This window comes from Castor canadensis, chromosome 5 (genome assembly GCF_047511655.1).
Source record: "Castor canadensis chromosome 5, mCasCan1.hap1v2, whole genome shotgun sequence".
Lineage (NCBI taxonomy): Eukaryota > Metazoa > Chordata > Mammalia > Rodentia > Castoridae > Castor > Castor canadensis.
This window is the reverse complement of record NC_133390.1, coordinates 154,163,682-154,191,394: the sequence shown is the minus strand read 5'-3', so window position 1 is coordinate 154,191,394 and position 27,713 is coordinate 154,163,682. Positions and strand designations below refer to the sequence as shown.

The following is a 27,713-nucleotide window of genomic DNA, read 5'->3' as shown; positions in this document are numbered from 1 at the left end:
TACTTGGAGACAGAGATTGAGAGGATTCCCATTCAACGCCAGCCTGGGCAAAATAGTTATTGAGACCACATCTCAACCAATAAGCTGGGCATGGTGGTTTGTGTCTGTAATTCCAGCTATGCAGGAGGTGACCCTATCTAAAAAATAACTAAGCAAAAAACAAACAAACGACAACAGTCCAAATAGGACTGGGAGCATGGCTCAAGTGGTAGAGCACCTTCCTAGCAAGCATTATGTTCTGATTTCAAACCCTATTACCACCACTGAAAAAGGTTGAAAAGAAAATAAAGAAACTGCCTGAATAACTGCCTGATTGTCTTCCAAAGTGACTGTAACCACTTTTCATTCCATTAACAACAAGACTTCCCATGTGCCTTTGTTGGCACTTGGTGATGTTTAGAGCTTGTTCTCTTGATGAATGTCTTGAGCAGGACCAGTCACCTCTATGGTCTTCCTCTTTAAAACCCATAACCCCAGTCTAACCATGAGAAAAACATCTGACAAGCCCCAACTGAGGGACCTTATACAGAATACCTGACCAGTTCTCCACAAAACTGTCAAGGCCATCAAATCCAAGGAAAGTCTGAGAAACTGTAACAGCGGAGTGGAGCTAAGGAGACATACCAAAATGTAACGGGGTGTTCTATACAGGACCTTGATAAGAGAAAAAAGATAGTAAGGCAAAACTAATAGAATCCAATTAAAGTACGGAGTTTAGTTTTAATAAATGCAACACAGTGATATGTTAACAATGGGAAACTGGGGATGGATGTACTGAAATTGTGATATTTTTGTAGTTTATATAGTTCTAAAATTATTCTAAAATAATTCTTATCCCCTAACAATCCTGTTTCATGTAATTTCCTGTTTCACACTTAATATCATTGTTTTCTAAAATGTCAATTATTGGATCATTAGAATTTTACCTGATTACTTGTGGATATTACAGAAGTTCTGGTTAAATTACAACTTAAAAGTTTTTGAACTTGCTTTGAGTTGTATGTATGTTTATTTTTAATACCAAATCATTTAAAACTCATTTGCAAGTTTAACCTTAATTTTTTTCATTTGTTTTACACTGTAATTCAAAACAAAGTGTTTCATTTTTGTATTTAACTCTTTTTTTCTTAATAAGCAGTTAAAGATGCCATATCTAACTACATCTCAGTAACAGGGAGACAGTTGACTGTCCTTACATATGACATTAATTCTTAATACGTGGATTATTGGTTTTTATTGTGTTTGAGTTAAATCTGCTATAAGAAGAAAATCATAAGTCTTGAACACCTTTTTTATTTAATTTGAATGTTCTTAATCAGATCATACGTAGCACAGTTTGTTTTAAAACTGTTACGGCATCTTCAAAGACTTGATAAACTGAGAGAGAACTGAGCATTCATATTCTGTATTTGTATCAGTTGCAAAAGGAATGGAGTTAAAATTAAAATTGTTTCCATCTCTTTCTATGGATTTATATCCTTATGTTTAACTGACACACTGGGGGCCTCAGTTGTATGCTATAATGTCTTATTAAAGAAGATACAAAAGAAAAAGAAATTCTGAAATTAAAATTGTATGTATATATTTTCTTAACGGCCAAAGTCGTTCATGTCACCTGCATCACACCCTTTCAATTTGACTTTGCACACTTCTTCCTAGGAAAAATGGCTCCTATTTTCCACCTCTTGAAGCTAGGCTGGCCAATAGAATGTAATGGGAGTAAACTCCTCCCAGTCTCAGAGTCCACCCAATAACAAGGCAACTGCCAGACAGGTTATTGAGAGAGACACAAGCCCCTCCCACTGGACTCACCCTCTGATCCCAGGCACATGGAGCCAAGGCAAAATTAGCCAAGATTGGCCCGTATCTGCAGGGCCATGCAGTGACTCACATGAGCAATAACAAAGGCTTTTTGTTTACAGTCACTGAGTTTTGGAATGGCTTTAGCAACAGCTGAGTGATTCACTTATACCTGGAAATAATAGTGAATGTACACGGTTATTTTTTGTAACACTGTGGTTACAAAAGATTAGGAGCAACCTCGGGGCTCACCAATAGAAGACCGATCAAATAATTTTAGGAGATCTATATAATGGAATGTTATGTATCTGTTCCAAAGAAGGAGGCAGTTCTACATGAATCGCTATAGAGGACTGCATAGTACATTTTTAAGTAAAGCGGCGAGATGCAGAAGAGGATACAGAGAAAGCTACTGATCTGTAAAATACTGGTATTTGCAGACTGGCATTCTAACTCTGGAAGGGTATCTGCTCAGACACATACAGCAATGGCGAACTGGGTGGTCAGAGAACAAGCATGTAAGGGAGACTTCCCCTTCACTCCTTTTCATCATTTTGAATCATGTAAGTGTATTATCTATTCAAAAATAAATAATGCAGAATGTAGAACCTCCTGTGCCTTTCAATTTCAGTTTATTATTCTGCTTCCAAAATTCCCAAGATCCACCGGGACCACAAATAGCAGGCCAGGAAGCAGTCGACCTTTTCTTTTCCCTCCTCTTTCCCAGACAGCCCCGGCCTGGTGCAGAGCAAGGCTGGTTTCTGCAATCTTGTTTGTGAAGTTCTCAGGGCTGCTACAACCTTGCCTGCCACTAGAGGGCAGCCGAGGCTTCCTTCCCAGAGAGGAGCTGAGAGGACCGGGGTCTGCTCTGAAAAGCAGGCTGGCTTCTTACAGAAGGACCTGGGCTGTCAAAATAATAATTAATAATAATAATTAATAATAATAGATTCAACTTGGGGGAGGGAAAACCCACACCAGAGCCTCATGCCAGGCAGTGGGCCCTTCCATACCCAGGCAGAGCAACCCACAGAGAAAGCATTTGCACCTTATTAATGGAAAGGAGGAGGTTGACCCTGTCCCTCGCCGTTATTCAGCTCTATAAAACCGCTTGGAGAACTCGCCCCTCACGCTGCCAAAAATGGACACTCTGCAATGAGGCCACCTTTCATTTACGCCCCTTGTGACTTTGAGAAAGGCTCCTCCTTCTCTGAGCTTCCCTCACACCTGTAAAGTGGGATTAGGGATTTAAGAATGAATTAAGAGCTCTATTTCTGACATTGAGCTGAGCACCTTTCAGATTGTTATGCCCCGTTTTACAAAAGAGAAACTGAGGCCTCCGGGAGGCAGAGTAAGTTGTTCATAATTATACAGGTGGTAGGTGGCCAGCAGGATTTGAATCCAGACTTCTCTGGTCCTGAAACCCCTGCAATGACCACCTCGCTTATCCTACCTCCAAAGGCTACCTGGCGGAGCTGCAAAGGAGAGATGGCTAAGGATAAGCTTTGGAAGGGGGCGACGGAGCCGATTAACTGAGCGCTTCTGTGCCCTGCTTCCCCCTTGGAGATGGGTGCTGTGACAGTCTTGCGCCCAGTGAGACAGGCCAGGAGATCGAGGCCAAGAGCGATACAGGTCGATCCCTGAGCCCCAGGGCTGCGGGAGGAGCGGCTGAGGCGGCAAACGCGAGTCGCCGCTGGAGGGATTCCTTAGGCTCGGCTCCTCTCCGGGGCCCCGCGCCAGGGCGCATCGCGGGGTCTCGCGCCTCGGCCATGAGTCCAGATGATCTGCAGGAGCACGCTCGCGTCCCAGACGGTGTTTTCCCGCGGCGGCGCCGGAGGAGGGGGGTGCGGGTCCGCCAGAACCGCAGGCCCCTCTCCTTCCCCGTCAGGGGAGGGGCGCACAGCTGTGGGGCGCCCCAACGTGCATCGCACCCTGCAACTCGTCCTTTCTGCAAAGCGAGTTCCTGTTTTCATGCAAATGCTTTTGTTTGGGCACCGGGCGGGGAGGACCGAACCTCAGCTGATGCGGGCTGAGCGCCGCTTTTCCGCCTTCGCTTTTCTCGGGCCTGAAAGACTTCCACGCTCCAGGGACAAAAAAAAAAAAAAAGCCCGCACGAAAAGCGCTGCTGGGTTCTTCTCTGCTGGAGGCGGCGCCGGGGCGAGGAGTCGCCCACCGCTGCCTCAGTTTCCCCGTTCTGTAAAAGGGCTCCAGGCAGTGCCAGTTCCCTGCTGTAATTTCTTTATCCAGGCACTGTGGGAGAGGGCCGTAAGCAGGGCACACAAAGAAGCTGTTGGGAGGGAGGTTGCCTTTCATAGAGAGAAGGGAAATAAACATGATATAACAGACAGACGAGATCATTTCACATCGCAGCAAGTGTTTACATCGGAGCAAACGCATGCAACTCTTGCGCCGTCCTCTGTTCTCAACCCAACAGACACGATAGCTCAAGTACTCTCGCAGCAAACCTAGGGGATGGATTAATTCTCACCTTTCGGAGATAGGAAATTGCACGTCTAATCATGCATTCAAAGGAACTAGGAAGGTGAACAGTATCCATGTAGGGAAATCGATCCAACCAGGTCCTCAGGTCCAGGAGACGATGGGGCCTGGATTTGGACCCAGGCAGTTCAGGACAACGTGGAAGCCTTTGATCATTCCACTATCCCACTCTGGCTGTGCTAGGAAGAAAAAGGTGACATGTCACCACGCTCAAGTGAGAGCGTGGGGTGGAGGGATGGACTCTATCTCATAAACGTGAAGAAGGCCAGGGAGACTTGCCTGTTCTTGAGGCTAGGAAGAGGGAGGGAGTGCAGAAGACAGAACAGCGAAATTGGAGATGGCTGGACCCCATCTCCAGGCTTTGCAGGTACTGGCAGGAAGCTGAGATGCTGTTCTAGGTATAATGGGGTGCTGTGCTGTCCCTATTTTTACACGCTGGTTTGAAGTGTTGGGGACAGTGTCGAGGGTCTTTGCCTTCACAGGCCAGGGAACTGGCTCGTGAGGCAGACGAGCCAAAGCCGGTGTGTATATATAAAGTAGATTTATTAGAGAGAAAGGAAAGGCTACAGCTAGAGAAGTGCAGCAGAGCCCCAAAATCGGTAACTCGCTGCTCAGGTGAAGGCTGGGGTTTTTAATGGACATTCTAGCTCTAGGTTAGGTGGATTTTTCTCATTGGCTGTGGATTCGCGGGCTTTCTCAGGTGAACTGGTTTGCACCTTTATTGGAGGAGGGGAAACAATCTTAGCATTTTGCTCATCAGCCCTGTGGCAGATCTATCAGACCCTGTATCTTTTCTTTAGGATTCGGAAATGTGGATTTACAACTCCCTCTCAAGGTGCAGGAATGCAGGCCTCTAACTTCCTCAGGATGCAGAGGGTGGGAGCTGCTCTTCCCACCATCACCATATTTCAGTGCAGCTGTCCGACAAGTTGGAGGTGTTTAAATTGAACTCAGCCTTTCAGATCATTATGAAGTTATGACAATCCATCAGAAGGACAGATATTTTAAAGACAAGGTATTAGGCTGATTTATAACTTTTAAATGTTAAGATTTAGGGGTGGTTAGGCAGCAGCCCAGCCCATATCAGGATGGGTCCAGGTTGTGTGTAGGAGATACGCAATGCTTACCACATACACGGGCTGATCTCAATCTCACTCCTCCAGGCGGGAACTCACAGCATCGGTGTTTTATTGATGAGAAAACTAAGATTTTAAGAGATTTAGTGACTGGCCCAATCCATCAACTGGAAAGTGGCAGAGCTGAGCCTCCAGCCCTAACGTGTCTGATTCCAAAATCAGACATATTACAAATGTTTGAGCATGTCAATAATTGTTCTTTGGGGACATAAGCTCTGTTTATATTCCATGAAAAAGGCCTTCTCTTCTTGATTCTTTTTACACCTTCTCTAGCCTCTTTGGAAGATTATAAGGAGGAGCTCATTTAATAACTGCTGGGAAAACTGAGGCCCTGAGCAACAGCCTAAAGTCATCGTCTTCACACCTGAAGCAAATGGGGTTGATTTTTCTCCTGTAATGACATGTGGAGGTGGCTGAATTAACTGGTCTTTTGGTCAGTGCTGGGGAGTACTGCTACGTAATATACTGCCCCCAAACAGCACCCACTTTATTTCCTACAGTGTTGTGGATCAGGAATTTGGGCAGGGCTCAGTGGAGTGATTCATCAGTGATCCAGGGAGGTAGATGGCTAGAGTTACTCAATGGGATTTGAGCAACTCTTGTACCATGTGGAGGAACAAGATGGTTTTACTTGAATACCTGGTGCTTTGGTAGGGAGGGCTGAAATGCTGAGCTTAGCGGGGTCCCTTGGCAGCTTCAGGTAAACTCAGGACCTTTCCAAGTGATCACTCCAGCAAGGCAGCTGGCCTTTATCATGGCAGTTCACGGTTCTAAAGAAGCCATGGCAGAGACTGCCAGTTCCCTTAAGAGCTAGACCCTGAAATGACATAGCATCATTTCCACTTGAAGAAATAAGGTAGAGAGGAAACAGACTCCTCCTCTCAAAGGCAGGAGGGTGAGAGATTGGCAGTCCTCTTTAATCCACTACATGGCCCAAGATAGCTGCTTGAGATGTAGCCATCTCATCTCATATTCCTGCTATTGAGAAAGAAACAATGCCCCATTTTCTAGAAGTCACACACAGCATTCCCACTGGCCAGAACTCGTATGGCCATACCTGGGTGTGGAAGGGAGAATGGAAATGAATGTTCATTCCAGCATGTGATGTGCTCAGCTTAAAATTAGGGGGTTCTGTGGATTAGAAGTGAATACTGAGGATCAGCTAGAAATCTGTTCTGGGAGTTTCTGCTCCAACAGCCCAACACATTCCTTGCAGACATGGTTCACTACCTGTCCTGCCCCTCCTACTTCATCCTCCACTCTGTCATCAAAATAATCTTTCCCTGACAGCCAAGGTGGTATAGACCTACAATCCCAGCACTCAGGAGGCAGAGGCCAGCCTGGGCTACATAGTGAGACCCTGTCTCAAAATAAAATCATCATCATAAAAATAATCTTTCCTTTATTATCATGTTTTCTCTTCCTTAAAGGTGGATCATTTAATCATTCTATGATGATGGAAAGCATCTGGGGTTCTTGTGAGGGCAGTGGGATTTACTGCTTGAAATAACAAGGTAACACTTGCCACACACAGGCAACTGAGACAAGCACTGCACAAACGTATCCCACTTGGTCTTCACAATAATCCCTGAGGGAGGATCACAGATGAGGAACTGGATGACCAGAGTTGTTAGGTGACTTGCTGATCCAGGCCACATAGTGAATATTTGCAAGGCTGAGTTTCAAATTCCCGACTCTCAGATTTTGAGATGACCATGCAAGTGAAACCCAGGGACCATTATCTAATAGCATCCCATGCTTGGTGTGTGATACTGTGGGGCTCACTTGTAAGCCAAGAGCTGTGGCCTCCTCCTCCTTCCGTGCAGGCCTTGGTGGAGGCTACTTCAAGCCAGTTAAACAAATGAGGCTCTTTCTACCTCCAGCTCTGAGGTTCTCTTCTGACCCTAGACTCTTCTTGCCTTTACTGCAGCCCTGTTCAAAAACCTGCAGTAGGGTTTAGATGCCCTCAGGTTCAATGTTGCCCTTCTCCAGGTGCTCCTGGAGGGGGATGATGGAGGTGAAAGAGACAGATAGCCCTAGGTTTGAGTCCTTTCTGCAGCCATCATATGGAAGGGAATAGCTCTGATGATTATGGGAGTGCTGAGGACCACATAGGGTGGGGGATGTGGACAGCCTTTACCAAGAAGGGCTGGTGAGCGTGCAGTCCCCACTCCAATAGCCTTATATTACCAGGACTAGATGTTATCTCCTTGGAGGGCAAAAAGATCTGGGAGTTGTGGAAAGGTCAAAGGCAGTGTGGCACCCTCTGGAAAGCAGGGCTCCTGCTCACAGCCTCACTGAAGAAGTGACCTGGGGTCATCATTTATGCATAGGTTCCCTGTGGGTGGCACAGTAACTAAGACCAAAAGTTCTGGAGCCAGAAAAACATGTGTTTGGATCCTGGCTCCAGCCCAGATTAGTTGAATGACCTTTGGATAGATCACGTAACTTCTCTATACCTTCATTTTCTCATCTATAAGGTGGGACTGCAAAGAGATCCTATCTCATTATGATTTTGTTTGGACTCAAATGATAATGTGCTTCCAAAGCATCTAGTTTAATGAAGATAAGCTGTTCAGCCAGTTGTAATGGCAACGCAAAGACTGGCATTTTTTGGGCCTTGATTAAATTCTGTGCTATAAGCACTTTATTGATTAGATTATATATTCCTTAAGATGTAGGCAACAATATTATTTCCCACTATAAATGTAGAGATGGGGTGCAGTTAATGTTGAACAAACTATCCAAGTTAGTTAGAAAGTACAAGGGGCTGAACTTGAATCTGAACCCAGGCTGTCTGATCCAGAGACCATCTCAATCATGCCATGCTGATAGTACTATTGTTGACCTTGAACTGTATATTCAGTATCTCCACAGCTACCCCGCGCCTGATTGGAACAGCAGAAGTCACCTGATCCAAAAGGTGCCAGTGATGTAGCCCAGTGCACAAGCGCCATCCAGAAGGGCAACATGGTGCCATTAACTAAATCCACAAGCATTCTGAGCTGCTAGTTTGAATTTGTCACAGAGAGTTGAGACAATGCCTAAAAACTGAAAGATGCCGCAGATCAGATCACTCAAAGACAATGTGACGCTCAGGCTAGCAAGGAAGCCAAAACTCTCAGAGAGAAAGGGAGTGTAAAGAGAAGGAGGCAAAGATCATCCCTACTCCTATGTAAACCAGGAATTAACTCAGGCCCTGAGCACTGGATCCTGAATAATTTTCCTGTGCTCTGTGATACGTGGTCAAAAGTCTACCCTCTAATCCCTGCAGGTACAGCAACCCTGTGACCAAGATCATCTGAGAGAGGTTCTGCTCTTTGCATCCAAGTGAGGCTGGCTCAGCCCTCCCATCTGACTTTAGAGTAACTGAAGAACTGGAAATGGCAAAAGAGGGACTATGGCACCAGGACATCCCTCCTCATAGCTCATAGGCAAGGAGACCCAGGGGACTTGGCCTGCCCAGTCCCATGACCCCAGAACCTCAGCTCAGTCTTTGGTGCAGTAAGATGATCTCCCTGCCATTGGGGTGACTCCAGGCCAGGCCTGTCCTCTACGCTGCAGACTCCTGGCCAGATGCTGACTCAACAGCTCCACTTGCGTGCTACAGGGATGTCACCTTTGACCTGTCCAAAACCCACTCCTGATCGTGCCTCAAACCTGCCCCTCCTACAGGATTTCCATTTCAAGAAACACCAACTCCCCAGTTCTGTTATGTACCTGGCAGTCAGTCCTGACTACTCTCCTTGTCTACTTTTCCAACATTCCTTCAGCTAACAAGCTCCATAGGCTGTACCTTCCCAAGATGTCTATACCTGACCACCTCTGACTCTGCCCGCCGTGATCACCCTGGTCTGGCTGCCATCATCTGTCAGTGGGATCTTTGTCAAATGAGCAAAGAAGATGCAAGAGCATCCCAACCTGGGGTCTCAGATCAGGGGACACACTCAGGGTGCTCCCAGGTCCTATACTTGTCCTGAAACACAAGGACCAAGGAAAAGCAAGTTAGGCCAAATGGGTGGGGATTTCTTTCTAATGATAACTACTTTTCCCCTGAATGCAAAAGGACTTGTGTCCAGACTATTGGGTCTCCTGACAAAGCTTGTCCTCCTCTGCGAGCATGGTGCTGTGGTTTCCAGCCAAGGGTTCCCTGTCCCAGAATGGAGGATGACAGTGTGGCTCTATCAGAGGTTCAGAGGGCAGTCAGGTGCATCATTTCCCTGAGACGCACTCCTGAAAAGCCACGATAGAGTCTGTGGTCACGATGAAGGAGGCTGCTAACAGGTATTCGAGACCACATTTCTGTAGTTTGAAATTTCCCTTAAAAAAAAAAAAAGGTCTTTCTCTGCCCCTCCCTACATATCCCCAGAGGACTTCCTGGTGCCCTACCTCCCTCCTCCCCCCAACCCCCCACTTCTCTTTTTTTCCTACCCCTGGTTTGAGGAGAGGGCCATTTGGCTCTGCTCACTGATGCCTGGGTGTGTACTGGAGACACCTACAGACACAGAACACCCTTGATACCCAACTATCTCCTCCAATCACTTTCTAAGACTTGGGTCTAAAGGGTCTGATGAGCCAGGCTGGGCACTGGTTGTCAATAAATGCTCCCTAGATGATCCTGGCCCTCACTGGTGTTGAATAAGTACCTGTGAGCCCAGACCCAGGGCCTCCTGTTAATAGGGCCCAGCTCCTTAGAAGGCAATTTGGAGACATCTTTTATTGCCCAAGCACAGCCCTGGGGCCACTACAACTGCCCAAGTGACTGGGAGAGATGACTGGGAGACAAGGAACTTATTCACCCCAGGACTCTTAGTGGGTGACATTCTCCCCACTGCCTTATGTAACACGGGTCCACTGTGGCCTTTGGAAAGTGTAAAGCTGCACACAGGAGCCAGCGACAGCCCTGCTCAGGCCCAGGAATTCCAGAACAGAAAGGAGCCATTGTCCCCCAGTCACTTTCAGGGAACAGCTAAAAACCACATTCAAAGAGCCCTGATGATAATGAATATGCTAATGTGATTTCCATCAGGCGCCTGTGCCACCTCCAAAAACGCTTTCTGACCTTCCTCGTGGATTCAAAGCTTCCATTGAAGTCAACGGGGGATTTGGGTTGAAATAACATGAAAGTTGTCACTTAAATGGACAAAACTGAGCAGTTGTGAAATAAAGGTGAGTTTCACATTGGCCCTAACAGCGTCAACCTTGATGGGAAGATGCAGGTCCTTATAGGTTGCCAAGCAGTTGTTGCCTCAGGTGGATCAGGTGGATGAAGCCAGCAAACATGAAATGAGAGTCCCTTTTGACAAATGAGCTCTGGACACCTAGGTTCAAATTCCAGCTCTGCTACTCACTGGCTGGGTGCTTTGGGGGCAAGGCAAATCATGTCTCTGATGAAGCTCAACTTGCCCACCTTTAAAATGGCTTGAATGATATCTACCTGGCAGAGAGGCTTCCCAGAGGAAAAAAGAAGTCTGAGTGCAGTAGGAGTTAGTCAAGAGGAAAGCACATTGGAGCTCTCACCCTCACAACAAGGATGTGAGACCCCCCAGACTCCCATCTCCTCATCTAACACATCATGAGTTATTTCCTGGGTGTCAGCCACTATTTGGGTGCTGTGAAAAAAAAAAAAAAAAGATGATCTCTGCTCTCAAGGGGACTGCCATACTACTGGAGAGATGAGACCCAAATGCAAGAACACATAAAGAATCTGTAAGTGGCGATAAGTGCCATGGAGAAGAAATGAAAGGTTGGAGCTTTACAATCAGACAGACTCGAATTCAAATCCCCGCTTGCCCTTTGACAGCTGTGTGTTTCTTGGAAAGATGACTTTATCTCCCATACATTCTTCTCCTACGTTCAATGTGATCCATTGATCATTCTTCTACCCACTGAACAAATATTTATAAAACCCTGTCCTGTGTCAAGCACTGTTTTGAGTGTTAGGGAGGCCACAATGAATGAGACAAAATTCCTTGCCCTTGGATGCTTAAAATCTAGAGAGAAACAGACAGTAAGCAAATATGCAGTCTGTTATGGTTTGGATATAAAGTGTGCCCCAAGAAGGCTCGGTCCACAGTGCAAGCTGTGCAGAGGTGGGGCCTTGGAGAAGTGATTGGATCATATGGGCTTTGCTTTTACCAACTGATGGATTCATAATTTAATGACAATAAGGATTTGATAGAAACTTTAGGTCCAGTTGGAGGAAGTAGGTTATTAGGAGTGTGTCCTTGAAGGCACTATCTTTTGTCCCCAGACTCTGTCTCTCTGCTGCCTGGCCACCAAAAGGTGAGCAGCCTCCATTTCATTCTCCTGCCACCATGATATTCTGCCTCACCTCAGGCCCAAAGCAATGGATCCGGTTGGTCCTGGACTGAACCCTCTGAAACCATGAGCCAAAATAAATAATTCCTGCCTTTAAGTTGTTTGCCTCAGGTGTTAGTCACAGTGATGAAAAGTCTAGCTAACACACAGTTGTCCCTCAGTATCCATGGGGGATTTGTTCCAAGGTCACCTTGCATACCAAAACCCAATGATGCTCAAGCTCCTTAAATAAAATGGTGGAGTACTTGTGTGTAACTTGTGCACATTCTCTAGTATACTTTAAATCACCTCTAGATTAATTATACCTAATAATGTCTAATTAATGATAACACCTAGTAGTGATAAGTAGTTGTTATACTGTATCATTTGGGGAATGACAAGAAAACAGAAGGTTTCAAAAAAAAATTTTTGCCCCATGTTTTGTTAAATCCATGGAGGTAGAACCCATATATACAGAGGGAGATATACCTATGAGAAAAAGAAAGCAAGGGAGGGAGGAAGAGAATGGTGTAGCAGGAAATTATTTTATGTAGGGTACTTTGGGGCATCTCTCCAAGAAGGCAACAGTTCAGCCAAGACCTGAAGGACGTGAAGCATTAGCCATGTGGGTATCTGGAGGAAGAACTTCCCCAGCCAGAGAAGATAAAGGCCCTTCAGTGGGATTGCATCTTGCTGTTGGGACTAGAGAATCAAGGAACCGTACAAGAAGCAGCTGGCCCAGTGGCGAAGGTACTCAACAGTACCCCTTTCAGGAAAGACGAAGAAGTCATTTTCCACCATCGAAAATGTTCTTGGAGGCTCTATGGATTGGCCACATTTTGTTCCCTTTTCTTCTCTTATTTTTCTGAGTGACAACCAGCAAGGCCAGCCCCCAGCCCTCCTGCCAGCATACCTCTCTGCCTCAAGTAGGAAGCCAAGCTGGCTGATGAGAATGTCTGACATGTGCAGTGGAGCTAGTGGGAGGGATGCAAAATGAGTGATGGTTATTAAAGAATAATGGCAGCATCTTGCATCTCTTTCCCCTCCACAGCCTCACAAATCAGACGCCCTGGAAATGCTGTGCCTGTCGCCAAGATGCACCTCCATCTGGGGTAGAAGGCAACATCTGCTAAACAGCTGCATCTTGTTTAAGGGCTGGTACTTAATTAAATTACTCAGCTCTGGTAATGGCGGGCAGAGCTGAGCAGGGACAGGCCAGTCCATGGGCATGCATTCCACGTCTTCCCAAATTGACCTAAGCTCCTCTACCATGCTGTCTCTCAGCTCCTGAAGAGCCAGCCAACTTGAACATCTACAGAACCCCAGAAAGGCTATGCTCTCTCGTGCTACCTCCTCTCCCTCATTCAACTCTGTGTTCTTCCACAGGCCCAACTTAAACCGTTTCCAGCCTCCCTGAGACAGTGAGTCACCTCCTGTGCATTCCTTGACTGGAGGCATTCATACCATTGTGTTGCAATTTTGTGTCCACTGGTGTTTTGTGAGCTCCTTACAGTTGGAAACCATGTATAGTTCATCCTCATAATCTCTCAGCATTGTGCTTGACTCCCCACCAACCCTTAATAGGTATTCAATGATGTGGATGGATGAATAGAGGAATAGAGGATAGAGAATGGAAGAAAAGGGGAAAGAAGAAAGTAGGAATAGATGAACAGATAGATCCCCTGCTACCATCTAAATCCAAACCACCATCACTTCTCACTGGGACAAATAGTCTCTCCCTGGGCTTCCAGTTTCCACTCTTGCTCACAATGGTCCATTTTACTCAGACCTTAGAAGTCTTTTAAATACGAAGCTGCAGCCTCAGTTTAAAACCTTCCAGTAACTTCAATTCCTAACTCTGACCTCCAAACGCCTATGGGTACAGCCCTCCCTACTCCTTGAAGCTTATCTTCACACTGTCCTGTGCTCCCCCTACCTGAAACACCTTGCCCAGCTCTCTCACTGCAGGATCTTTGAACCTGCTATTCCTTTTGCCTTGGACTCACCTTTCCCATTTTTTGTGAACCTGGCATCCTCTTCAGTCTTTGGGGTTAACTCTGGTGTCACCTTCTTATAAAGAGACCTTTTTCTGCATTCCAGGTTAAAATATGCACCATCTTGGTCTCCAAAGGCAAAAGGACCTGATCCAGCCCACCAGGGCTTTAGCTGCTGAAATCCAACCAGCTACTCAAAGCATCAACCCCCAGGCGATAGTGGAACAGACCCCCCCCACACCCAGGTCAGCCACAAACCACTCTTCCCCCTGGGTGCTCACTTTGCCTCTCCATCAACTGGAGCTCCTTCATGAATGGGCTTGTCTGGAACTGCGCAATTAAACTATCAGAACGACATTGGACCATTTGTTTACTATGGCACTTAGAGCTGGAATGGCTTGTTGTTTTGACTGTTTCTATTTTCGGCTCCATTTCCTAGGGGTAGAGGGGAGAGGATAGGCAGTGAATCCTGGTCTATTCAAGTAAAATGATGCTTCAGTGAATCCTAGAGTCTCATAGTCACAGAATAGTGGACTCATTGTCATGGGATGTGAGAACAGTGAAAATCTATAATTTGGATTATAGCTTCTTAGATTCATGGGGTTCTAGAATCTTACTCAACAAAAATTAAAATCTTACAGTCAGACCAAGTTAGACTCAAAGTGTAGAGGGATGGGGTCCCAGGAGACCCTCACTTTGTTGAGTTCTGTGTCCCATATCCCCAACTCAGAAACCTTTTCTGAGCATCTTGCCCACAGTGTGCCACACACACACACACTCCCTATTACTTTTTGCTTGTTCATTATTCTTCACAGCACTGATTACCACTTGACATGAAATATATTTTTTTTGCTTATTTGCTTACTGCCTGACTCCCTCACACACTAGATTGAGGTCAGGGACTTTTCTGTTCACTGTTAGAATGGTATCTAGAACCAGGTGTGGTGCTTCACGCCTATAATCCCATCTACTCTGAAGACAGAGGCAGGAGGATTGTGAGTTCAAGACCAGCCTGGCAAAGTCAGAAAGATCCTATCTCAAAACCAAAGTAAAAGCAAAAGAGCTGGGGGCATGACTCAAGTGGTGGAATACCTACCTAGACCATGAGTTCAATCCCCATTATTCAGGGCCACCAAAAAAAAACCAGTCCCTGGCATAGAGTAAGGGCTAAAAAAAAAATCCATTCATCCAACATGTATTTATTGCATACCCACGTCATGTTGACTCCTTGTAAAGGATCACGTCTCGGGATGGGAGGCCAATGCAGTTGGTAGTAGGTACTCAGAGCACCATGTTGAAAGCAACTCTCAAGGCTCATGCAAAGCACATGTGGAAAGGTGATTGATCAACCATGTCTGCACTGGCGCAACAGTGAAGAGGGTAGCCATGTGTGCTGAGCCTCTAATCTTACCCTGAAGAAAACTGAGGTCCAGAAAGAGATGGGATGTTCCAGGTTCAGCCAGCTGGGGGTGCTGCAGCCAGGCTAGGAACCACCATCTTCTTGCCTGCACCCTTAAATCTCCTCACACGTTGTTGACTCCTGAGCCTGACTCAGTCTTCTGGACACCTGTGTGTGCCCTCCCCTTTGCCGTCAGCCTTCAGGCTTTCCCTCCTCCTGGGCCTTTCAGGATTTAAAGGGCTGTGGAAGTCCCTGGCCCTGAACCCCAGCCTGGGAACCCAGTTCTGGAACACTGCCTGAACGCTCAAGCCAGTTATTTTTAAAAATCCAAAACGAAAAGGAAGAAAGAGAAAACGCACTGCTTGGGCCCCTGTACGAGTCCTGGCTGAGAGAATAGAGGCTTGAAAGGAACAAAGGTTCTTCTCAAACGCTGCAGATCAAGGGCTTGGCTTATGTGGTAACCGGTAACCGACCACCGTGCTTTGTGACAGATCCTTCAGAGCTGGCGGCCTCTGTTCCTGCCGCAGTCTTGGCAGGGGCGGAGGGGGCGGGGGAGCAAGCCGGGAACACCCTCTCTCTCCCTCTCCAACCCCTCCATCTCCCCACTTCCCCAGGGTCAGGCTGCTTACAGTCACAGACTTTAAGAACATTAGGAACAGAAAGGCCCATGCTCGGCCATCAGGGCAGGCAGAACCCTGGAGAGACTCAAGGTCACCCTTCAGGGAGGGGAGACCAGTGAAGTACAGCAACCCCTCCTTCTTCTTGTCTACTGCACCCACCACTGCTGCTTGAGAGAGCCTTCTCAGGAACTCTCCCACCCACGAAGACCTCCTACTCCTTTGGTCCTGCAGGTTACCCTTTTCCAGGTGTCTATGGGCATGGCAACCCAGGTCTCCAGGGTGGGTGCCCATCAACTCTGAGATCACAGGAGGATTATAGTTGAGCTTCAGATTCTAGGGAGAACAGCATCAATGGACTGCCTGGCTCATGTAGGCTCCATGAGTTCTCAATGTCTTACATACCGTATTCCTACTTCTCAGATGAGAAAGCTGAGGCTCCAAAATACGGAACAAGGTGTCCAAGGTGGCGCAGCAGTAACCAGCAAAACTGGCACTTACACTCGGGCTTACTGTCTGCTAAGCCACACTCCAGTCACCTCTCTGCCCTGCCCTCCCTGTGTATCAAAGATTGGCAATGCTCATGAGACTGAGGTGAGCACCAGAGAGCTGGGTACTTGCTGTCACATGCAGGAGTCCCATGCTCCCATCCACGCACAAGCCTAAGAGTGGCAAAGCCCACCAGCCTCTTTGTCCCCTCTCTGCAGATTCTTACTATGTCTTTCCTATGCTTCTATCTCTGACTTACAGTGCTGTCTCTTTTTTTCCCACCTGTCAATCCTATGATCTCTATTCTATGAGTCTCTCTCTCTTCTTTCTCTCTCTCTTTCTCCCCCGCCACTTCTTCCCCGCCCCTCCCTGCTTCAGTCTCACTGCCTTTCTCTGGGCACCCTTCCTGGACCCTGCTTCTCTCCCACACCCCTCTGACACACACCATGTTCCAGCAAATCCCAGATCCCAGCTTAGCTGAGGGGAGGGAAGACAGAGGGACTGTCCAGGGATGTTCCAAAAGGTGGATTTCAGGGCGGGTGGGAGATCCTGTTAAAGGGAGCCGGGCCAGCCTCCTTTTGCGAAATGCCTGCTTGTTTTCCGGGAGGCAGAGAAGAAGGCCACTGAATAGGGATTTAAAGCACTAAGCTCTGATTCCTTCTTTTTAATATTTATAAAGAGAGGAAGGGGATAATTTCAGGAAGATCATTTCAAGGCAAAAACCCACATATTTTCAATAGAATTATTCCAAAAACCCCTTTCCGGCTCATTGGAGTGTATAATTTTGTAAGTTAAAGACACGAGGCTTGGTTTCCAAGTTCCCTAAAATGACGCAGTTAAGTAAGACCAGAAAGGAAGTCAGATGAGAGGAAATGGGGGATGGTGACAGAGGACAGAGACAAGCCTGTCCTGGATCCAGGCTGGGACCACAAGTGGGTTAGGGGACAGTAGAAGCCAGCATCCCTGACCTATCCACCTCTCTTCCATTTGTCTCCCCCAATAACCCTACTAAACTCAGAACTAGAACCATTGCCAAATACCCAGCCCCAGTCCTGAGACCTGTCTCTAAGTCGATGGAGCACTTGCTCAGGCATACCCACTGCCTTCTCCAGTGAGGGTCATCCAGATCAGCCATCTTCTTCCTGAGACCCCCTCCAGTCTCTGTCTGCATTGTCCAGCTGCTGACAGCAGCCTGGGAGTTGGGTCTGGGTCCTTTCTCTCCCCTGCCTCTGCTAGTTATTCACCAAGAAGAATTGATTCTACTGTCTTCAAAGCCTGAAATTTCCCTTACCCTCCCCCCCACACTCCAAGGTGGGCCTTGGCCACCCTGACCTTGACTACTGGAATGTCCCAGGCAGCTCTCTTGGCCTCTTGCCTATGTTCAGATGACAGAGTGAACTTCCTGGAACCCAGCCCTATGGATAGCCCTCCTTCCTCAGGAGGAGTGACAGCTCCTTCCCAACTTTGAGGTGCAAAGCAAATTCCCCCACCCTGGCATTGATGATCTAGCCACAACCTCACAACTCTATTTCCTTGTATCCACCCTTCTTTCTCAAGATCTTCACTGTGGCCAAACTGAGTCATTATCTTTTCTGCCCACTCAAAAGCAATAAGAAACATATTTCTGTGCATGTGTGTTACCTTCTATGTTAATTCTTTTTGATCTAACCTTTTCTCTAGTTCCTGGTCCCCTTTTCCTATTGGCCTCAGTTGCTTTTAAGGTATCTGCTTTAGTTTCTCTGCGTTAAGGGCAACAAATGCTAGCTAATTTTTTAGGTGTCTTACCTATCCTCACCCCTCCCTTGTGTGCTCTCGCTTTTATCATGTGCTCAAAGTCCAATCCCATTGTTGTGTTTGCCCTTGATCTAATGTCCACATATGAGGGAGAACATACGATTTTTGGTCTTTTGGGCCAGGCTAACCTCACTCAGAATGATGTTTTCTAATTCCATCCATTTACCAGTGAATGATAACATTTCTTTCTTCTTCATGGCTGCATAAAATTCCATTGTGTATAGATACCACATTTTCTGCCCTGTATAGCTATCCTTATCTCAACTAGCAAAAACCCTTGTTCCTTCCTATTATTGCTTATACACTCTCTTCAACAAAATTAGAAATAAGGGCAAAATAGTTTCTGCTGGGTATTGAGGGGGTGGGGAGGAGAGGGAGGGGGCAGAGTGGGTGGTAAGGGAGGGGGTGGGGGCAGGGGGGAGAAATGACCTAAGCCTTGTATGCACATGTGAATAATAAAAGAAAAAAAAACAAAGAAACGCATTTCTACCTCCCAGTCTGAGCTGGCAGAGTGGCTCAAGTGGTAGAGTGCCTGCCTAACAAGCATGAGGCCCTGAGCCTGAGTTCAAACCCCAGTGCTAAAAAAAAAAAAAAAAATAGCTGTTCAAATATCTACCTCCCTTGTCCTGGCAGACCATCCTGTCACCTTGGCATGTGTAACTCCAACCCAGTCCTAAGGTTCAGCTCAAAATGCCACTGCCAATGAAGCTTGGACACCATCTTCCATGGTTCTTCCCATTACAGCTTATCTTTCCTTCCCTTGCACCCCTGACATCACATTTTGGACTTGAGACAGGCTGTGGGGGCTGAGAGCAGGTAAACTCTGGGGCTAAGACAGAGGAAAGAGCAAGAAAGGACCACACCGACATTCTCAGACACAGGACCAGGATCCCGTGGCTCTGCTGGGTGCCTAAAATCATGTGCAGTCCCTGAAAATAATTACAGTTATCATAGTAATTACAAGATTATTGTAAAGGTCAATGGTGCAGGACTTACCATGTGCCAGGAGCATGCTACCTGCTTTATATATGTAACAGCTCATTGTTCATACTAACCACTGTCACCTCCATGGGACAGATGAGGAAGTGGAGGCTCAGAGAAATCAGTAGCCTGCTCAACCTCACACTGTGAGCCAGGGTGGGTCAGGACCACCAAGACTCTGGAATCCAGTGTCCAACTTCAGACATGCTGAGAATGCTGACACTTCGGCATCACAAGGAGCTGAGTGATGTGGTCACCACATCACCCTATGAAAAGGGTCAAGTTCATGGACACATCTCTCCCTTGGGCCCCATTTCCCTATCTTCTCAATGGCCTAACTCTTGTTCGAAAAACACAAACCTTGCAGATATTGGCTTGCTAAGCCCCAAAGGGGCAGTGTGCCTCCTTTCTCTGGAGAAAGCCCCATCTGGGAGTGGTGGGGGCCATACTTCAGAAGAAACCCACAGGGACAAAGTGTACCTCCCCTTCTTGCCCCAACTCCAGACTTGGTTCCACTTGGTTGCTGGTTCACCTCTGAAATCATCTGGGATCTGCCAGGCTGTTCTTTATGGCTTCTTCCCCTGCCAAGGGCTGCCCCTAGTTCCCACACTCTGGCCTCATCCTTCCCCTGGGCATCCACACCTCCTTGCCAGCCTCCTTGCTTCAGGTCTAGGCCTTTTCTACACAGCAGCCTTGTCACTTTAAACCCAAACCACAGGTCTTTTTAATTCTTCCAACCCTCCATGAGTTTTCATCCTAGTTAGAACAGATGCCAAGCTATCTGTCCTGGCCCCTACCTGGAGTGCTCTGACTCCAAGGCATCCCTGGGCTCTGGCCACACCATCCTTTCTAAAGGGTCTCTGACAAACCAGATTCTTTTCCACCCAAGGGCCTGCACCCTTACTCTTTCCTTGGTTTCTCTCCTGGCCGCTAAAAATTAGCCTTCCCCAAGGCCTGTTTGGATCCCGTGATCTGCACCCTGCACGTCACCCCAGCGAGACTGTCCATTTCCATGTGTTTCTACTGTGATGTCCACTGGAGGCATGACAGCCACAAACTTGCAAACACAGAAGTTCTAAGCTCTCATTCCTCAAGAAAACAACCTGAAATGAGATGAACTAATATAGAAGCTCTGGAAAACAGCCAAGGGTTTACAGCAACCAAGTGAACATTCAATTAAGAAAAAGCCACCTTCAAAACAGTAAGAAAAGTTCTGTGGCATTTGAACTCACTCAGCTCCACCCTTCCCTGGCACAGCTGCTGTCTGGGGCTGGAGGAGGCAGAAGCTCAGCTCCCCATCCCCTCCCTGCAGACCTTACCCATGACACTCCAGGCTCTCCAATGGCAAGCAGTGGCCTAGGCACTGCTTTCTCTTTACCCTGACTCAGTCCTCAGGCAGAGAGCAGTGGTGGGCATTTTTCAAGAAAGCAGCAGAACATTATAGATCACAGATGCTTGGGGCCAGAGATTATGGTGGGCACTTCTGGCTCTGGGTGGAAGCTGGGAGCTGGGGTGAGACTTGGAAATTAAGATACTCAAAAGCTACTGTGTACAAGGGGTGTGTGGGGGGGGTTGGGGTAAACTGAGAAAGCCACATGCAGACTCAAGCAAGATTCATGCTCAGCAAAGACCTGAGAAGCCATGGAGCATCACCTTGGTGAATGACTGGGACAGTAAAGAAGGGGACAGGTGGCTATGTTTCCAACTGTCCACTTTTCAACAAAACATTGCGACAAAGAAACAGAAAACATGGCTCATAAAAAGTAATAAAATAAATCCGCAGAAAGTACCCCTGAGGAAGCCCAGACAGTGAACCTACTAGAGAAAGACTTAAGTAACTGTTCTAAATATGCTAAAAGAGCTAAGGAAAAGCATTAAACAAACAAAAAAAAAACTAAAGAAAATCAGGAAAATCGTGTGGCAACAAAGAAATAGAAATAATGAATAAAGGAATAATAATAATTACAAGACTATGTTACTAGATGCACAACACATAAAGATATAATTTTTGACACCAATTATGAAGTATGAGAGGATGGAGCTGTGCATGAGTAGAATTTTTTTATAAGCAATTAAAGTTAAGTTGGTGTCAACTCAAATAAGATTGTAATAAATCCAGGTGTGGTGGGTCAATCTGTAATCCCAACACTCAAGAGATGAAATAGGAGGGTGGAGAGTTGAAGACCAGCCTGAGCTACACAGCAAGTCTGAGGTCACCCTGGGCTGTATAGAAAGACCCTGCCTCAAAACAAACAAATAAAAAAGGTAGGCAGGTGACCATTATAGATGATATATGTAATCCTCATGACAACCATAAAGAAGTATTTCTTTAGTTGTACAGATATTTCTAAGTATCAATAGGATCTATTTTTATTCCTATTTCTATTATCTATAGAACTTATAATATTCTAGAATATACCAAAAGGAAAGAGAAAGAAATAAAATCATATTACTACAAAAGATCAGCTAAATACAAAAGAAGGTAGTAATGGAGGAAATGAGGAACTAAATGTGATAAGACATGCAGAAAACAAACAGCAAACTGGCAAAAGGGATTATCAGTAATTTGTTTAAACATAAATAGATTAAACTCTGTAATCAAAATACATAAATTGATGAACAAATTAAATTAGGAAGTAATCCAACTATATGCTGCCTACAAAAGACTCACTTTAGATCTAAAGATACAAATAGGTTGAAAGAGAAAAGATGGAAAAAGATATTCCATGCAAATAATAACCAAAAGAGATCTGGGAGAGCTATACCAATGCCAGGCAAAACAGACTTTAAGGCAATTGTGGTTAGAAGAGACAGAGGGACATTATGTATCAATAAAAGTGTTAGTTTGCCAAGCGGATGTAACAATTATAAACATGTATGCACCAAACAGTAGAGCACTGGTGTATTACTCCCTGAAGTTAGTTCTAAGAACAGAGACTGGACCTGGCTTGCTTATTTCTTTGTTCCAGCACCAGGCACTTGGGCTGCCACTTGGGATTGCCACCAAGCCTGAGGTAGGGACACTGGTGACTGACTGTCCTCAGCTCTCCAAGATGTGGCTTCTATGAGTTTGGCATCCTTTCTTTGCTATACTTGAGCCAGTCACAAAGAAATAAAGGTTCTAGTGCCATGTTCATGCTTAGTTTCCAGCCAAGCACTCCTCACCTCTCTTCTGCATGTGCCACTCCCCTCTTATTTTTTCTCTATGCATGGCATGGTTCTCACAAGAAGCCCAGCAGACACTGGTGCCCTGCTCTTGACCTTCCCTGCCTCCAGAACCCTGGGCTAAGTAAACCTCTTTTCTTATGAACTACCCAGTCTCTAGCATTCTGGTATAATCACAAAACCAACCAAGACAAGCACTCCTGGTCCTTAGGAGGTCTGCTGGGCCGGGCTCTTAACATCCCCACTATCCTGGACCACAGCCTGATGGGGTTGGTGGGTGGACATAGGCAAACCCTGAGTCAGAGCATCTGTGAGACTATGAATTCTTCCGGGTTGCCTTGGCATCACCTGCTTTGGCTTCCAGAAAGGGGGAAACAGTGAAAGTTGGGGTGGGGAGGCCCAGGATATTTTTGCTCCAACCACCTGTCCCAGGCCTAGATGAAGGGACCTGGCCTACACAGGGATGGGCAGAACTGAGAGATGGGGTCTGGGAGTGGGAAGGAAGCATTCAGAGCTCAGTACTTACCCCACAGGCCAGCAGCAGTCAGTGGGTGACCATGGGCCTAGAGAGGCCTGGCTGCAAGTACAGGTGGGTTCCTGGAGGAAGGCAGGGACCCTGGTTCCTGCCCAGATTGGGGAGGGGCCAATGAGTCCTTGGGAGGTGAGAGCAGCTGGCTGGGAGCCTCTTATTCCTGCTCCCACAGTGTAGAGTTTCTCTCACTCTGGTCACTTGATCCTCTTACTTTTCCTGTCAATGAGGAAACTGTTTACTCTCAGAAAGTCATTCATTCCCAGATAAGATCGGCCTCATTGTTAAGGAGCATTCTCACTTCCTGCCCCTGAAGAGGCAAAGGGTGACTGTCTACAGGCAGTGGAGAGGGGCCCTAGAGCCTGCACTCCCCAACCGCACCTGCTGTAAAAGTGGGAAAATTGAGATCAGCAGGGAAGAAGAAACTGGGAGGAGTCAGTGTCAAATCTGACCCCAAATCTTAGCTCCCCAATTCCCAAGCCAGGCGTCACTCAGCACACCAGCAAAGTTCCCCACAATTCCAGTAGGTTTGAAGATTCGACAATCTAGTCTAAGAAAACATGCTAACGGACCATTCTAACACAATATCATATTTTGATATAGTGCTCTAATATGCCATTATAACATTGTATTCAAATATAATGTACTAACCCAGATTAATATTCTAATTCAACATTGTAGCACAATTCTAACCTACCATCTAATCTAACACTCTAAGGCAACATACCCTTCTGACATATAATCTTACATAACGTCCTAATACAATATCATAAGACATTGTGACAACATTCTAATCTAGGCTGCTCACACAATATGACATTTCTGTATTATCTGAACACAATTCTAGCACAACACTCTAATGTAATTTTCTAAGTTATTACCTTAATATCAGAAACTCTGGGATTTTAAGCCTCTGGAATCTCCACTGGACCAGGTGAGATTGAGTCCTAGTGATGCTGCTCAGAGCTCATGGCCTAGTGGCCCACCAGCCTCCACAACATCACCTTGTCCAGCCTGCTTCTGAGGCCAGAGCACTCCCCAGTTCTGGACAAATCCCAGGACCCAGATCAGACAGACCCAGCTGCCCAGCCTTCCAAGGTGGCGGGGAGAGGAGGGTGAATGTGTCCTTGAACTCAAGTGGCTACCCCTCCCCACCCCTTCCTCCAGCCCAGGCACCTAGGATCTGAGTTGGGCATGAAGACTGGGAAAGGAGAAAGAACTTTAAAGACTTTGAGCACAGGGACACAAGTTTTCCTCACCCTGTCCCCCTCATTAGGGAAAAGGAAGACAGGACCTTAAAGCAGCACTTACTCTTTCAGGCCTGGGGAACACATGCAGCCTCCCTGCCCACATGCAGCCTTCCAGCCACACTGGCCATCTTGCTGGCCATTACACTGGCCACCCCCATCCCTGGGCCTTTGCCATGCCCTGTGTCTGGTTGGAGCTCCCCAGGTTTCCCATGGTTCATTCCTTTTCTTGAATCTGTCTGTGCTACAATGTCCCCTCCCCAAGTGGCCCCCGGTGCTGGGCGATGTTCAACAGCAGCCCCATTCCCTTCACTGCAACCTACCACCTCCTGACAAACACTGTAGTGATTGATTCACTCCCTCTCCCCACTCCCAGCTGTGGTTCTCTACCCATCAAAGTCCTGGTATCACCAAGGAAGCTGTCGAGTCCCAGTGCCCACTGCAGAACAGCTGAATCAGGATGGCTGCGGTGGGACACAAGCATCAGAAATAGTCCCTGTTCCCAAGTGATTCTGCTATGCAGCTGAGACGGACAGCCCTGAGCTGAATGTCAGCTCCCCAGGGGTGAGGACCTCTTCTATCTTGTTCTGCAGTGTCTGATGACAGTGTCTGATAGACAGCAGGTGCTCAACAAATATCTGTTGAATGCGTAAACCATTCAGCTAACTCTTTCCACTTAAAAATTTTCCACATAGCAAAATTTTAAAAGTTTCCAAACAAAAAGTAAATTTCCTCCTTCCCTAGGTTAAGTTATCTTGAAAACCAAGGTACCATTACCTGGAATTTTAAAAAGGGGGGAGAGGCATTCCTTGCATAGCATAGCACAAACTAAGGCCTGGAGATAGGGCCCTGCATTTGTCTCTAACTCTGTCAAGCATTTCTACCATGGAGATACTCTTACCATCTCATTCAGGATCCCAACCCATGGCATCCAGCCCTTGATGGGTGCCCTTCCAGAAGGCCTCACCTCCTTCAGAGACTCAGTTTGTAAATCAGTGGTGATGTTCCTCCTGCCTTCTGGCCCAGGGTGTTTTTTCTGAGTGTCTAATGTGACCTAGATGCAGAGGGACATGCAAACTAAAGAGCTGTGCATCATGAAGCCAGTGTGTCCACTCTGTGCCAGGCACATGCCTCATTATTAGAGATGGCATCTCATTGACCCTGCACAACAGCTGGAGGCGAGCCATTACCGTATTACCCTGCAGATGGCTAACAGAGGCTGAGAGGTGGGGTGACTTGCTCAAGGTCACCTAACCTGGAACCAAAGCCAAGTCTTTTTATCTCTAAAGACTATGGAAGCTGAAGATTCAAGGGCTCTTGATCAGGTCTGTGGGTTTGAGAATTCTCAGCCCTATGAGTGCCAGGTGGCCAGGACAGGGCAGACAGTCTGGTTTCGTGATATGTCCCACCCCCCACCAACTCAATTGTTTGCCAAAGGGAGGGGAGGAGGTAGCTGGTGGCTGGGAGCCTGTGCTGTCCAGTCACGGGGTGGACTTGTCTGCCCGCCAGCCAATCAGGGCTGCCGGGCTGGCGTTGGAAAGGCCCTGGCCCCATCTTGCCAGGACACTCTATCTTTGTCCCAGGACACAAAAGGGGCCTTGTCTTGGCGCAGCAGCACTGATTCCACATGCTCCTGACTGCCCCAGCCCCTCTGCCTCGAGAAAGGCCCACTTTGTCGACTCAAAAGACTAACTTGTTTCTTTTTCATCAAAACGTGTTGACTGACCTGGTTGATTTATCTTGGGAAAGTGGTGAATGAGGGAGGGGAGTGAGGTGACAGAGACAGGCACAATCCAGAAGGCCATGTATCCTGGCCTGATTTGGGAGTGGGCACTCAGCTCTGACCAATACAGAGGAATAGCTACATACTATTAATTTCAGGGGCTCAGAACAATCCTCCAACCTCACTAGTGGAGAGATTCTACTATTAGCTATTCATTTCTTTGGTTTTAAGCTTGGAAGGCAGCTAAAAATAAAAATTTTGTTTGAATAGGAGTGCCTTATTATCACACCTGAGTGTGACTTAGTTTTCCTGAGAACAGAGGTTGAGTCAGTAGCAGGAGAGAGCAAGTGGCAGAAGTGAGGCCACTAGAAGTCACAGAAGGAGCGAGTAGGAGGGTACTATTCAGAGATAAAGTGAGATCAAGTGAGGGAGGAAGTAAAAGCAGACTTCTTCTTTGATATGTTTTCCTCCAGATCAGTCCTTCTCCATCCACCCTTGCTGTCTTCTCACTCATTCACTCATTCCTTTATTCTCTCGTGAAATGCTTTCTGAGTGCCTGCTGCGTGCAGAGGACTGGAAGCACTGGGTCCACAGTGGCCTGAGGATAGGATCCCGCCTGAGGGCAGTGCAATACATTCTTCTGGGCCACAGCTAATAAACAGATTGGCAAAGGCACCAGCTCAGCAGTTCCAGTGGAGGTGTGCTATGGGGACAGGGCCAGCTGGCGGCTGGTCACCACTCTCTAGTGGCCAGGGCTGTGTACAGGTCTGCTTTGAACAGGCTCCTGGAAGAGGTGATGCTCCAGCTGCAAAGGTGAAAATGGCAATGCTGGGGACAAAAGTTCAGACTAAGCGGGCAACACAGGGTCTCCACAGACATCAAATAGATCAATGCAACCCCTGGTCCATGCGTGTGTATATGTCAGAGTGCAAACAGAAAGTATACAGTGTGGCTTGGGACAGATATGTGTGGCCGGGTGGCTCTTGGTCATGTCCTCAGATCTTTATTGTGATTGAGATGGGAAACTGCGCAAGAGGGTGTCACGATCTAATTTTTATTGTTTAAAAAGTTCTCCTGGAGCCAGGTGTGGTGGTAGTACACACCTGTGAACCCAGCTACTTGGAAGTGGAGGTAAAAGAATCATGGTCCAAGGCTGGTCAGAGCAAAAGCGAGAGATCCTATCTGAAAAAAAAAAGCAAAAAGCTGTGGGTGTGATTCAAGTGGTAGAACAGAGGACCTGAGTTCAATCCTCAGTACTGCTAAAATTAAAAAAGAAATAAAATGGCTATTGTGTGAAAATAGATTCGTTAGAGGCTGCTGCCTCCATCCAGGTGAGAGTGACAACACTGGGCTTATGGGCGACAGTGGTGGGGACCGGACAGTGAACAGACTGAAGGAGAGATTTTTGGAGCTAAGACCCAGGGTATGAATGAGTGACTGGGCAGCTGCTGGGGAAGGCGGGAAACATAGATTCTAGTCCCTCTTCTTCCACTGAGTTTCAGTGCAACCCTGGGAAAATCCTTTCTCTGCTCTGGGCCTCAGTTTCCCCATCTGTGAGATAAAGTCCAAGGAAGCCAGAGAAGCTGGCATCAAGGTCTCCTGCAGCAGGGACAGACAGCCCTGCGTTTTGGCCCTCTGCCAGTGTCAGGGCGGGGGCCGTGATCCAATTACTAATCCTGGCAGGCCTGGCAGCCCCAGGGCAGCTGCAGAAACCTGGGGCTGATGCGTGACTCACACACGGTCCCCCTGCTGTCGGCAGAAACTGGGACAGCCAGGGGCCTGAGACTCTCCTGCCCTCCCCGCAGGCTGGGAAGGGCTGGCAGGATGCCACTCCACAGCTGAGGGAAGGGAACCGGCTGCCAGCACCCAGCTTCCTGAGCCTCTCTGAGGACTGATACCCATGCAGTCCAGGCTCTGGGGCTGGGTGGGCCCCACATCCAGGGGCAGCCAGCAAGCACAGTCCGGAGGAAACCCACAGTGTGCCTACTCAACTTTCTCCCTACCAGGCACTCAATGAGGCAAACATTACTGTCCCCATTTTAT

General features: G+C 47.1%; 1 long non-coding RNA gene across 2 annotated transcripts; it reads right to left on the bottom strand.

Moving 5' to 3' along the window:
* Positions 1–700: 700 nt before the first annotated feature.
* On the bottom strand, positions 701–27,713 carry LOC141423384 (uncharacterized). Of its 2 annotated transcripts, none has more exons than XR_012448199.1 (5): positions 24,849–27,713; positions 22,698–22,919; positions 4,286–4,475; positions 2,846–3,024; positions 701–2,705 (listed from the first exon to the last, which is right to left on the bottom strand). It is a non-coding gene; the product is annotated as an uncharacterized lncRNA (long non-coding RNA). The 2 variants fall into 2 exon arrangements; XR_012448200.1 differs by having other exon boundaries at positions 4,286–4,470.